This window comes from Pogonomyrmex barbatus, unplaced genomic scaffold (genome assembly GCF_055798465.1).
Source record: "Pogonomyrmex barbatus isolate J1 unplaced genomic scaffold, ASM5579846v1 scaffold9, whole genome shotgun sequence".
NCBI lineage: Eukaryota > Metazoa > Arthropoda > Insecta > Hymenoptera > Formicidae > Pogonomyrmex > Pogonomyrmex barbatus.
The window spans coordinates 4,485,628-4,499,422 of NW_028297193.1; the positions used below are offsets into that span (position 1 = coordinate 4,485,628).

Genomic DNA, 13,795 nt, shown 5'->3' on the forward strand with positions numbered 1-13,795 from the left:
AATGGCTGTTAACGAGTACGAAGCATTAATCAAGATGTAAACAAAGCACGATGAAAAACGTAGGATCGCTAATCAAGGAGTTTTCAAACGATATTTATAAGCCGCTTATCTCGAAATTCAACCTCGTGCTACGAAACGACGTTAGGCATCGTCTACGAAGCGTCGTCTCCCCGTCGTCACAAAGCGAGTTTACATATTCATGGCCGTAGTGGCGACAGCAAGGTATATTAATATCCCCTGCAATCACCTCTGCCCTTCTTCCTATGTCGTTCTCTTTCTACTTTTCACTTCTCGTTATTGATTCCCGCGAGATAAATTTCTCTGGATTAAAGAAATCACTCCGCATGAACATTAATTAACTGATTAATTATTTAAACGCAACTTTCCTATTTGTCGATAAATAAATAATTGGACTATATTACAAAAGACAAAAGTGATTGTATATAGTTTGATAATTTCAAATATATTGTTAGCCTCCGTTATCTGACTTAACTCATCATAGTCCAATTATTTATTTATCGATTTATTATCTTTCGAGCCTCTAGCATAACTAATTATTTCCTTTTTGTATTTCCGCGACGACCCAACTGAACTAAGAATTCATGAGTTACAAATTAGCGTCACTGAATTCCATTCTCCTTTCTTTGTTCACCGTCCTCCTCGTCGTCTCTTGAAGCGCACCGACCGGAATGACGAGCCTCGCGAAACTCGGCAAGAATTTTTTTACGTTACCAATTAGAAAGAAAATGCATGTCCACATTCATTCGTGGAAATAACTATTCTACACAGGAACGGTGTGCGCCACAGAGAGCATCGCGGACATAGCTCTTCGTGAAAGGAAGCGGCAAGTGACTTTCGACTGTACGTAATTTTTTTTTCTATTATTAGCCGACGATACAAAGACACTTCCGCCGTTCGTCGGACGCAGTCGCGATTTTCTTTCCCTCGTTATCGGCGCGAGGTATTCGCGTAGAAAAATTGCATGTAACGAATCGTAACGGCCGGCCAATCTCGTTTCCGATCACGTTTCCGCGGTATTGAATCATCCAATTAGTATCGTCGCGTGGCGAGGAACGGAGAGATGACGCGACGGATAGTCGGGCGCGATCCAGGTGTCGATGCGTCCCGAAAGATGTGAATATGAGAGGCCGCGTTAAAAGCCGTACGGTAGATTTGTTAAAATTTCCAATTAGAGACACGTCCGTTTCGTACACTCGCCTCTGCAGTGGACATGCAGATTTTAACGAGATAAATTCGTTCGCTCAAATGTTAATCGATTCTACGCAACGCGTCCGCTGGTCTCCGCGAGCAATTTTGGCGACCTCGCGTTTAATGCGTCGCTCGATAAATCACGGAAACTCACTCAAGACTCACAAGAGGCACAGTGTATAAGATGGCACGAAAAATTGTCCGATATAAGTTCTTGGCTCGGTGAACGCTCGGAATCTTCAACAGTTTTCGAATTCAGCGTGATTTCCAGATATCTAGATATCCGCACGTAAGTGGGTTAACTCGTGGGACTTTTACGGATTAAGAGGAACGTAGCCAACCCTCCTGCAGACGGGTCAGACGACGAAACACCGAAAACGTGGGTTCGCGTTAAATCACGCTGGTGGAAGACCCGGCCGGAATTACGGGCGGGTTTTATGTAGCACGCGTACGGAGAAAGAAAGAAGAAAAGATTTTCCTCCGTGCCGAGGTGCCCCAAAAATATTATCGCGCGAGCACCACTACGGATACGAGACACGTGAAGCGGTCCAACGTGGAAGATCGTTCGTAAATCCCTTTCTGGAATTGCTTGCGGAGTGACACGCGCGGGTCACGAATCGCAATCGCGGTGAGCACGACGGCGGATAACCCGCCTTAACTTCTTCATTCTCCGAATATCCGTGGCACCGCTCGCGACGAATCGCTATACTCGTTTAATAAATACACCATGCGATAAATTCGACGTGTAAAGAGGCTATAGGGGACGGTGGGACCAGGGGGCAGTTTTCTGTCGCATAAAATATTCGGCAATTCATTTTAACTAGCACACATAATTAAAGCGCCATGTGTGCAGGAGGTCCGCCATAAATCTCCGGGATCAGCAATAACGTCGGAGACTTGGTCGTTGCCGTCGGTAGTGCGGATGATGGTGATGGTGCAGTGGAAGCGGTGGCGATGGTGGTGGTAGCGCAGGATGCCTACAATTCGTCGGCTAGTCTGCTGAAGAACGGTCTGGCATCAAGTCGCGAGAAATTATGTGAATGTTCTCGCCCTACATCAAGACGGGAGAGGAGAAAGTGGTGAGAGGAGCGCCCTCGTGCTCGGGAAGGGAAGCCGGGAATCAGGAAGCCATGGCCGCGGCTGAGGTGTCTAGACTTGGCTTGGCTCTGCACTTTGCACGCCGTACGTATTCAAACCGATTTGCGAGGATTCGCACGACAAAAAGTCTGAGAGAAAGGAGGACCCTGGGATTTACATTGGTAATGTGTGCGCCGGAAGGGAGAAGGAGACCCGAGGGCAAGGGGGGATAACTCCGTCGAGGAAAGTCGAAATCATGGCGGCTGTTCAATGTGGCTGCACCGCGGCTACCCTTAGTCGTAAGTCCTCAAAGACATCGAGATAACACCATTCTGCCGTTCGACTAAACGCGTCGTCTGACGTTGTTCGCCTGACAGTTTCATAACTTTGCCAGACGCATTTGCCTGAGAGACAAATGCGGACTCACTTCAGAAAGGTTCCGAGCGTAATACGGCGTGCATCGAGCTTTTAGAATATACGCGAAAGTTTCCGGTCAACAACACGCAGATGCGGTATTAAACTTGAGACAATCGGGGACTCGTCGTCATTTGCGGCTCGCCTTCCCCACGTCACGAGGTCGGACATGGAAAATGTCCCCGGTCGGTGTCCCGGAGCCATGATTATACAGCAACATCGCGCTCGTTTATCATTCCGGCTATGCGCGGCGGTGGGCGACGCGATCTGTCTCTTCGTGGTAAGATAGCCAAACCCTTATTCGAAGGGGTTGGCCTAGAGGGGGGGAAAGCGTAGCCGCATCTGGACTGCCTCCAAAAGACCAAGACACCCCAGAATCTCCTGGCTCGGTTCGGATCTCCTCTCCCCGCCTTCGACTTCATAAATTCAGAGGGGTGCTCCCCACCTTAAGCCAGAACCGCGTAACTGTTTCTAACCAATTATTATAAATAAAATGTGGCCAGCCGTAATGACAAACGGCAGGAGAGCGGGGACCGTCGCGTGGTATGCCGAGCTCTTCGCCAATGGGCTCGGAGCCATCCGCCCTAGACTATACTAGTCGAAGGATTACGGCGATCTTCCCTTTTCTTCCCATTTTCTCCTCTTCCCCGTAACGGTCGATGCAGTCTGCCCGCGAGATCTATGAGGTAGAAAGTTCGGGTTTTCAGTTCCAAGAACATATTAGACATAATGCGGAATTGCTAAACCGAAAATCGGCGATATATTTGCCGACTAAGTTGTAGGCTCGATAATTGATAGTCTGTCTGAATCATCCAAAAAAATCCATCCGCTTTTTTCCTCCTCCATCATGTAACTCGCAAATGGATCGCAATGAATATCAAGCAAAGTTTTGAAGAAAACTTTCTACAGATTATTCTGTTTGCAACTCAGAATAAATACATGTAATATGCATTAATGATTTTTAAAATATTAAAGTTCGATTGCAATTTTTTATTCTAATCGAGCATTGCTCGATGTAATTTTATGAGCAGCGCGTAAATTCCGCACAAGATTTGTATGGAGATTGTGAAATGAGAAAACTAGCTGGCAAAGAGTGTGCAATAAATAAGCTTGCGAGGTATCCTGTATCGCGATTAAAGCCACATTATGTTTGTCAAGACGCTTATGATCGTTGTTTACAGTCGAAAAGCAGCTGTCTTATTCTGGCAAACTTTGCTGGCACTCGGTGAGTTTCACTTTGTCGGTAGAGTATAACTCCGAGTTCTTTATGAAATTCTGCTAATGAATAAACTAAAGATAATATATATGTTTTAAAAAAACAAATCAAAATTTAATCAATTACTTTCGTTGAACTGTTAATTTACAAATCGATTATGCATTATATATATTTATCGAAATGAAGTTATACTTGATTTTCATGGATTTCGCCACAAGAGAAATAATGCATATATAAACCACGTTGCAGATCGGTATTATTTGTCCTCGAATAACTGTCTCTCTTACTCCAGGAACGGCGAGCTGGTCGGATCTAATTTGGTTTTTGCTACGAGATGCTTTGCATCCATTTGCTTTGCTCTCGCGCTGACTTGATGTAAAAAGTTGGAATTACCAAATGGATTCATGGAGCTTCCTCGGATTCAACCCGACATTTTTCGTGCGATGCGGTGCATTGAAAAATTATTTTGTACCGCACAAAATATCAAATGGCAATCTTTTCCTTGGAAAAAGAATAAAAGATAAATTGTCTTTATGCAGCAGACACGGAGTCTTCAGTTGTAACTGAGTCACATTTACAATGTAAGCGATATACGTGCATCAATCGGAATGAATCCAGGCCAAAGTACGACCACACCCGAAAGTAATTAGTGTCATCTGTCACAATAAACGCGCGGTCCAAGGGACAATTTCTACGACTTATCGTTACCCTTACCCACTCCGGTGAGAGGCAGCAACAGCAGTAGCAGTAGCAGTTGTAACCCTCACCCTGGTCGCGTACACGCAGCGGTAAGCCTAGACTCACGTAGAATGTAACTTTGTGACGTCACACCACAAACACGCCAGAGGGCGAGAGCCTAGTTACAAGCATTACCTAACCGCTCCGCCTCGTTACGACAAGATGTGCTTCTGGTTTTCACCGCACGCGTGCAGCCGGTCTGCGGGTTAATTCGTGCGAGGAAGTTTCGAGGGCAAGAGTGGAGGGAACAAAGCGTGTAGGGCTGCGGAAAGGTGGTGGCGGGCGAGGCGAAGAGATTGCGTTAGCGTGGCACCAAGGTAAATCCAATCGATCTTCCTCACGCGAGAGGCATTAACGAATTCTGCTATTCGACGAGCTTAATTCGCCCCGCGTTACCGTCGGCCGGCTTGTGTGCTTGTAATTAATGTACGCACACTGCTGGAGGTAGAACTGGTACGTGATGCGCGCCGACTTTGAATATCAGGTCAGAATAGTACGAATAGCATGGATAGTTCGGATCGAGCTCTCTCTCTCGTTTCTTGCCTTGTTCCTTTAATAATCGCCAATAGCAAACACATCGTGGACGTTAAAAATGTGGTATTTTTCTCTTGTGTTGTGCAAATTTGCCAGCAAATCGAAAAAGTTCGGGTCAGATCGGGTACGAATTGATTCAGAGAATTGCGCTGCATTGCGGTGGGACGGACAGAAATCCTTCTAAATTATTAGGGTACTGTGAAACGCCCCGGGAGCTTGCAATAAGATCGCTGTTATCGTGTGGTTTCTTGGGCAAAATTTCAGGAATAGCAAGTAATCAACTGAGATGTTTTGAATAACGATCTCATCTCTTGCCGGCGCGAATAAATTGCTAGGTGTAATGTGAACCGATGTGTTCTCGCCCGCAATGGCTTGATGTGTGCGAGAGAGAAAGAGAGAAAAAGAGCAAGAGGATATTCTCACCAGGTTACATCAGAAGTAGAACGCTAATTACACGGTTAGTAATCGTGACCTTTTCAAAATAACTTATACGAGTTGGCATCTCCAACTGCGTACGGGGCAAAAGTTCATGCATAAATTGTCATGTTGCTTCCCCTCATTGGAGAAGAAAAAATTTATTGTAAATAACTTTTGTGTGAAATTCCGTCTCCGCAAATGACTCGCCTCCGACTTTCTAAGTTTGTTCGAGAGTCGAAATCGGTATTTACCTAGCTCTCCCCGTCGCAAAACTGTTATAAAGTAGGCAAATACTCCGGCGAGCTTCCCGTATTGTTCCGAACGTTGAATTCGTGTACTTTGTGCACATGCCGCGCGTCCATTATTCGCCGGCGTTTCCTGGTAAGCAGAGGAATAAAGAGCGCAAATATTCGCTGGAAATCTACGTCTTGCCTCTTTTCCGCGTAGAAGCAAACCGCACGCCGAGAGAGCTGCCCGGTATCAGGCCCCCTCTCCCCTAGGAGTCTAGTATCTATTCTTTCGGGGAGAAAATAATTAAAATGAAAGATATAGAGAGAGAAAGAGCGAAAGAGAGAGAGAGAGAGAGAGAGAGAGAGAAAGAGAGAGGGGCGGGAGAGAAGCGCGTTCTCGCGCGACGCAGCGCAAAATATCGACGAGATTACATTGCGCCGGCTGTAATGCGGATGCAAATGCGATGGTAAAATATTCCGAGTGTGCAAATTAAAATGACACTGAAATATATATACATTTTATACACACACACACACACACACACATATATATATATATATATATATATATATATATATATTTATATATATAATATATACAAATACATATGTTTATATATATATATATATATATAAAACATATATATTTATATATATGCACATACGGCTCTGCGGCTGCGTTGCGTTGCGCTGCGTCGGTCTCATATAAATTGTTTACGTTGCACCCGTTTACGCTCGCGATATTATCACCGTAAGCGCGTGTGCCGATACGCATGCACTCACGCACACCGCTCCGAGCATTTTGTAACCCGCTGTGGATTTCTACCCGTATGCCTTCAATTGCATCGCGCCGGTGCAATACGCCGGACGATGGAAAAGCGCGCGGGCGCGTCGCCTGGAGGGAGGAAAAAATTTGCTGAAAAATCCCAATGTTTATTCATATAATTTGCATGTAATTATTTCTGATACGCCGGTCGTTCAGCCGGCACGGAGATTGTGTACCGTGTGCGCGGACATATAACTCCGTATACATAACCGTATGGCACACGGGTTGTACGGTGTGTAAGGAGACGCGCACGCAGTTTCACGTGCGGAATCACCGGGCGCGGTGTGTGCGCGTCGAATGTCCGTCGCGATTTATCTCGTCCGCATTTTAAAGCGGTCCGCTGTCACGACGTGTCGTCGTACTCATTGGAGAATGCGGTGTACGAAACGCTGTACGGCATAAAAAACTTCGCAGGTTACATTCACGACATGTTTGTGTTGTGTGTGTGTGTGTGTGTGTGTGTGTGTGTGTGTGTGTGAGAGAGAGAGAGAGAGAGAGAGAGAGAGAGAGAGAGAGAGAGAGAGAGAGAGAGAGAGAGAGAGAGAGAGAGAGAGAGAGAGAGAGAGAGAGAGAGAGAGAGAGAGAGAGAGAGAGAGAGAGAGAGAGAAAGAGAGATATCTCTGATACCATCGGAGTCTGGGGGTTACGCTTTCAAAATTGATACCCGAGCGCGAAACTTTATTTTTTAAGCTATATTACTTCTAAGTAATTGTACAGTTTCAGCTTTTAAATTGTCGTACGTTGAAAACAGATGCGACGTAAAGTTCTACGTGGCGTTTAGGCTACGAAGTTTACACTCGTATTGTTATACGCAAGGTTCGCAGTGATTTGACATAACGGCGGGCAGTGTCATCTAAAAATAAGCGGCGTTTTACGCGCGGCACGGTAACATATAGACTATGATATTACTTGAACGTACGCGATAAACTATGCTACGAGAAGCACAGTTAATTTTTATCCACCTGTACAGCCTAGAGAAAAAAGGATTCAACGACGGACGATATTCGTCCGCGTCGCTCTGTCGGTGTAGTGATTCTTTTATTTCTTCTTCTTTTTTACTCTCGGCCTCCTGCCTTTTCTCCTCCGCTCGTCCCGGCAAATACCGGGGAAAGAACCGGGAATATAGATATAGCCGGAGTGCAATAATTTCACGAGCTGATCGTCGTGGAATCGTCGTTCGCGGGAAAGGGACGATTGGAAGTATAATTGAACCACCGTCTCGCGATTAATATCCATAGAAGTGTGAGAGGCACGGCAAGCGCGCTCAGGACATTTTTCATTAGATCCCATCCGCATTGAATTCGTTTAACTCGTGACATTTCTTCAATCATTGCTGGGATGTCCAGATTTTTGTGGTTACACAGTGTGTCGTCTAGTAACCCCTGTAACAATGTTATGTATTGTACTTTATCCCAACAACAAAAAGCTTTGTATATTGCGTATCCCACAAAAGTAGTAATTAAAAGAATAATATAATTATAAGTTAAATTTTAGATGTTTTCTAAATTAATAAATTTGATTAAGTTCAAACAAAGAAGGAAAAGAGTCAACGGTCAAAAATGCGAACTATTTAAAAAGATCTACAATTATATAATAATATACATATTTATTTATTCATTTATTCCAAATGAAAATAGAAAAATAATGGATGTCGACTTAGTCTTCTCTTCAGCACTAAAAAAATTATAAAATAATTTGTTACAATATTAAATTAGAAACAAACGATACAATATGATGACATCATGCTACTGCCATAAAAGAAGTTAACAAAGAATGATGTTCTTTTTAATAAATATACATAATTATCAAGCAGCTGACGATCATACGTTTTATCCTATCTCGTCCGAGTCTAGCGCGAGTAGTCAGAGAATTTCGCCTTAGTCGGTGTATCTCATGTCGATTTAGCAGTCCTGGCGGTGCCATTGTGCGTTTCGTCGTAGGCTCGTGAGTTACCGTCGCCGTGTAGCCAGCTGCGGCGATCTTGTCTCGCCAGACACGTGTACACGATGCGCGACATCCATTTATACGGTTGGCACTCAACTTGGCACCAGTCACGGCTGATGAGCCTTCGCTGGCAGAGGGAAACGGCTATTAGTCATCGTTACATGTCACCTTGCCAGGTCCTAGGCGTATACGCACCGACTACGAATGCGTGGGAAATATGGCTAACCCACACCGTCTCGGTCAAACGCCGCAGAAAGACGCCGCAGCGCTCCTTTATGAATAAGGGAGGAAAAGTTTCTCATCCGCGCGTATCGTGCCGAGAGGGAAAAAAGGGAGGCGAACTTCGTAGTTTCGCTCCGGAAGGTACGACCTTCGTGCGGATCAGCGCGCGACGAACTGCTACAGGGTTTGGCAAGTCCACGGCTCTTGTGTGCGAAACGGGAGCTTGATATGTGGGTGTACATACTCGCGGGGGCCATTACCACCCCAGAAGCGCTGTAAGGGCAACACGTCTGAATGGGGTGTGCGGCGGTATATAGGTATATAGGTGAGCGCAACACGGGTCTCACATTACTTTTGCGGTAGATTTATTATCGCCCCGACAACGTCGGATAGGAACGATGGAAGTAGTTGGTGCGCCGCGAAGAAGAAAAAAGTGTATCATCACGTAAAATCTTGGTCTACGCGAAGAATCAGGGAAACGGGGAGAACTCCGAAACTGTATACGAGGGTGGGCGTACACCGCACTTCGCTCACAAAGGTATCGTAATAGATGGGTGACGTTAATGCGATCTTAAACGGTGAAATATTCATTCTTCGCGAGGAGATGAATAGTATCGCGAACTTTAAGCGTAATGCGGAGCGCGAGAGCCGTCGAACGTAACGCGAAAATGGATTATATATAAAAGTTTCTGTATGTTAAGTTCTCCACTATTACTATCATTCAATTACGGTCGACGATATTATGCATGTTCCTCATGCAGAAAGAACGTCAAAAATCTCGGTTTTACACGAGCCTTATAACTGAATTCACTGATTTTCCAGCTTTCACGTATCTCAAGAGAAACACCTAAGACGAGCTAGAATATTTCCAGGCAGAGATCTCTTTCGCACACGTACTCTCATTTACCGCGGTACCGTTTACACGTTGAAATTTTTTATTTGCAGTATATATTCATGGCGAGCGGCAAAATTTAACGAAGGCAAAAAAGAGGATAGGAGAGCCGACTGACACGATTAAAAAGTGAATCCCGGAGGGATGCAAACGGGTCCAATTACTCAGAGACGTACCATCCATGTGCCGGATTCATTCCCCGCGATTTTTCCCTCGGAATACGCGATGGCGAAGCGCAAAACGGGATGTCACCTCTCAAAAATTTCTCTTGAAATCTGATATTATCGTCATCAAAGCTGTGCTTTGGTAATTTGCCTATCCTATGGTAATAGCTTCTTGAAAAATAAAGAAGGTACTTAATTATTTCATAATGAAGTAACCTGATCTATGCAATCTAATATATATATATATATATATATATATATATATATATATATGTAATGTGTTTTAATAATATCAATATATACAAAATGGAACACTGTTTTTTAAATAAAAAATGCAAGAATATAATAGGATCTTTTAGCTACACGCTAGATATATGAGCGCCATGAAAAGCCGGAAAAAATGCTTTAATTAAATGAATAGTTTTTAATTGGTGCTTGTTGAGCGTCGTGCGACACTAATTTCAGCGCTTTGTCCCAGTTACCTCTTAAATCCTATTTGCGCACAGCATCGCATCGATTCGAAAGTATCAACGGATCTAAAAGTTTGCCGCAAGACTTCTTTTTCGCAAAATAGGCCACGGATCGCCCTAACTATTTTTATCGGCCACGTCGAAGCCTCATAAATTAAGTATTTTAACTTTGAAAGAAGAACGCGGTTTTATATTACATCGCATCGCAAGTATGTCGCCGGCGGCGTGACATACTTCGGAAATAATTCATACTCCGTGAAATAGACTCCGAAGTGACTATGAGCACATTTCGCAAACGGAACACGTATCTCTGTAGCTGCATCGCACGCCCCGTTTACTTTTTCGGCTCTCCAAGGAGGGGGAGGGGCACATGCGCATTTTACTTTATCGTAATCGTTTCCATCACGATAGTTTTTCTTTCTCCACGGCCTATTTGCACATGCAACAAACATAAAAATCTCGTGAGTCGGTCTCGACGAATCGAATCGAAGGCACGGATATATACTGACGGAAATATTACTAGTTGCCAGAAAGAAGATATCCCCCGTCGACTGACACGAAGCTCGAAGTTATCGAGCACGTACTGGACAAGTCGAGGAGCTCGGCGACGCGTGATCGTAGTTATCGCTAATTCCTCGGGGTGCTATTACGGGGAGCAATGGATGGCGTATTACGCGAAGCGACAGGTCTCCGTCGCAGCACATGGCGTAGCCATTCAGCCGCGCGACCCTTCGTCCTTACCCGTTCAAAAGGACGACAACATCGACCGGATCTCGTTGACGACGGTAACGGCAGCAACGTGACTACGAATGGTTCGATAGAAGAGGAAGAGGAAGAGAGAGGAGAGAGAGAGAGAGAGAGAGAGAGAGAGAGAGAGAGAGAGAGAGAGAAGGGGAGATCGAAGAGAGGAGAGACGATCTTTCAACGCGATGGTGATTACGAATACGTGTGTGAGAAGCACACACTTGCGTTAACCGGAGAATAAATTCGCCCGCGCGCCAAGTTGAATCTTATCGACATCGCGTTGTTTAATATTTGGGTAACCCAGTTCCGCGCGGTTGGTTTAAAGCCACTAGAAAGTATCGGAGAAGCGCAGTATAAACTCACGACGCGTGACACAAGACGTCGTTCGTTCGCGAATAGCGTCGTCCCTTAATTAATTAAATTTCGCCGCGCTGGTGTCGCGCCGAGACAGCCTGTTCGACATTCGCGATACGCGAACTTCGCGATGTACTAAACTTAGTCTCCGCGCTAGTTTAGTTCGACGATTACGGGGCCCTTTAATTAAAACCTCACTCTTTTCCTCTCGGAGCACTCGGTTCCGCACTCGCCGTTTTCGCGTTCTCGAAAGCGTGCCGCTGCGTACGGCTCGTTACGTTGTCGTCGGTGCACATAATTCCTTAATGACTGCCGCTGCAATTAAATTAATGAAACAAAAACGGTTTGTATTTACGTATTCACCGAGTATACGGACGATATACGGACGAGGGGAGAGAAGGAGAAAGGGCCGCGAACCTGCGGAATAGAGAAAAAGTTGCGGCGGAGGAAGAAGCGCAAACGAAGGACGTGGATCTCGTTTCCCGTGAAATTGGGGTGAAAACCAGCGAAGGTGAGCACGCGAGAGAAGAAGAAAAATATTCAAGAGACCGTTCGGGACAAGTACAGAGACAGGCTGGCAGGATATCAAAGTATCGATCCTGGGTAGTACCACCGCCGCACGGCGACGAGGAGCGACTCTCGAAGCGGCCGTGTCTCTTCACGCTCGGTCGCGCTTTTCGTTAACGCCGAGCTAAGAGCCAGGGCTCGTGTAACGGGATCCTCGCGGAAAGCGTCTTGGGGTTTTATGGTGCCCCCCCTTTGGCTCGGATCAGAAGAGGCGAGGAAGAGGAGACGTAGGTAGAGACGGAGAGAGGAAGATGAGATGCGGGAGGTGGTGGCGACGGAGGTGGTGGATGGTGCAGGAGGGTAGGACAGTGAACCTGGTATCGACCGACTCGCGGCAAGTTCAGGGTCGCACTGTCGCACTGTCGCACCGACACTACACTCACTGTCGCCGTGCCCCGTGCGTCCCGCAATCGTCACCCCTTTTGCCCCAAACTGCCGTCAAACCCTTGGAACGAGCCGCCTATCCCTCTCGCGTCGCCCGGTTTTACGAGGGATGGATGGATGAATGGTGTGAGGAACCCGCCACGCACAGCTGTTTGCATACACCCCCTTTCTGCCACCCCCTTCCCCCTCACTCTTTCCCGTCTCTGCTGCGGGGGTTCTAGTCTCCGACTACTCGCCTGCCGAAAGACGAGCAAATAATAACCCCGCGATGACTTGCAGCCTGGCCGACCACCCTCGATCTTCCTCTCTCACATCCTCTCGCTTTCGAGGGAGAGGAAAGAGAATACACGATGCGTCGACCGAACGAATGCCCGACTTAAAATCGTCTGACTCTACCTTGTGCTCGCTCCTTTATGAGTTTTAATGACAGCAGGCGCTTCATTAATTCCTCGGCTCGACATGCAACCCTGTCACATTTACCTCGGTGTCTTCAAGTTTGTTTTTATTTAATTATTCTTTTGATTTAATATCACAATCGTCTGTGTTGATTAGTATCGCGTGACGTTTAAATAAGTCTAAAGAGAAAGATATATCTATTTAACACAGCGATTCAAAGTTGTATCTCTAGTAATTTCAAGATAAATATGTTCGGTTATTAATTTCAATGAAAAAATCACAACAATTTTTTCGTTAGCCGCACTGTCAGACTCTTTTCTATGTTTTGTGAATAAAATATTCGTTCTTGTCAAATGTAACTATCATCACAGACATTCGACGAAACCACAGTTAAATATTGCACATAAAATCGTATTACTCTTAATGACAAGCAAATACGATAAATTTCAGGCTTTAATTTTATTAAATCCGAGATTGCTTTGCCTTCGATGACAGATCCCTATTGATTATTGTTGCAACAATTATCTCATAAACGATAAAAAACGCGATCATACGAACTAAGTCAGATGAGATATTGGAAACTCTTGCATATCTGGGTTAAAGGATACTCTCGTTCGCTCACCTGCAAGGCAGAATTGAATCGAGAGTCACGCTCGCGGGGAATCGTTTAAAGGGAATTATAATCCGGATTATTGGGCGGAAGAAGCAGGATGAGGGTGGGGAAGGGGGTGAGAAGACGATATTTCGTCGATTCCTATTCGATGGTCGTGGATAAACTTGGCCGAGTGTTCCGCGGCTGTGTGCGCGCGCGACTCATCGATGAACACACTCTTTCGACTACAAGTTCGGCGTAGTGAATTGAAATTAACATAAAATCGAAATGCCGGGAAACTTTGCGCATAAAGAGTCAACTGCCCAAGTTCGTTGAATGGCTGCGAACGGGCAACTCCGTTTCGGTATGAAAGGGGCTCCCTTATCCTCGGTGCCCGCCTCTCCC

At 45.5% G+C, this 13,795-nt stretch overlaps 1 protein-coding gene across 3 annotated transcripts in view; it reads right to left on the reverse strand.

The window, feature by feature from the left end:
* Positions 1 to 13,795, reverse strand: part of LOC105429075 (royal jelly protein-like protein) — a 235,723-nt gene that overhangs the window by 186,236 nt on the left and 35,692 nt on the right. The gene's annotated exons all lie outside the window — the stretch shown is intronic.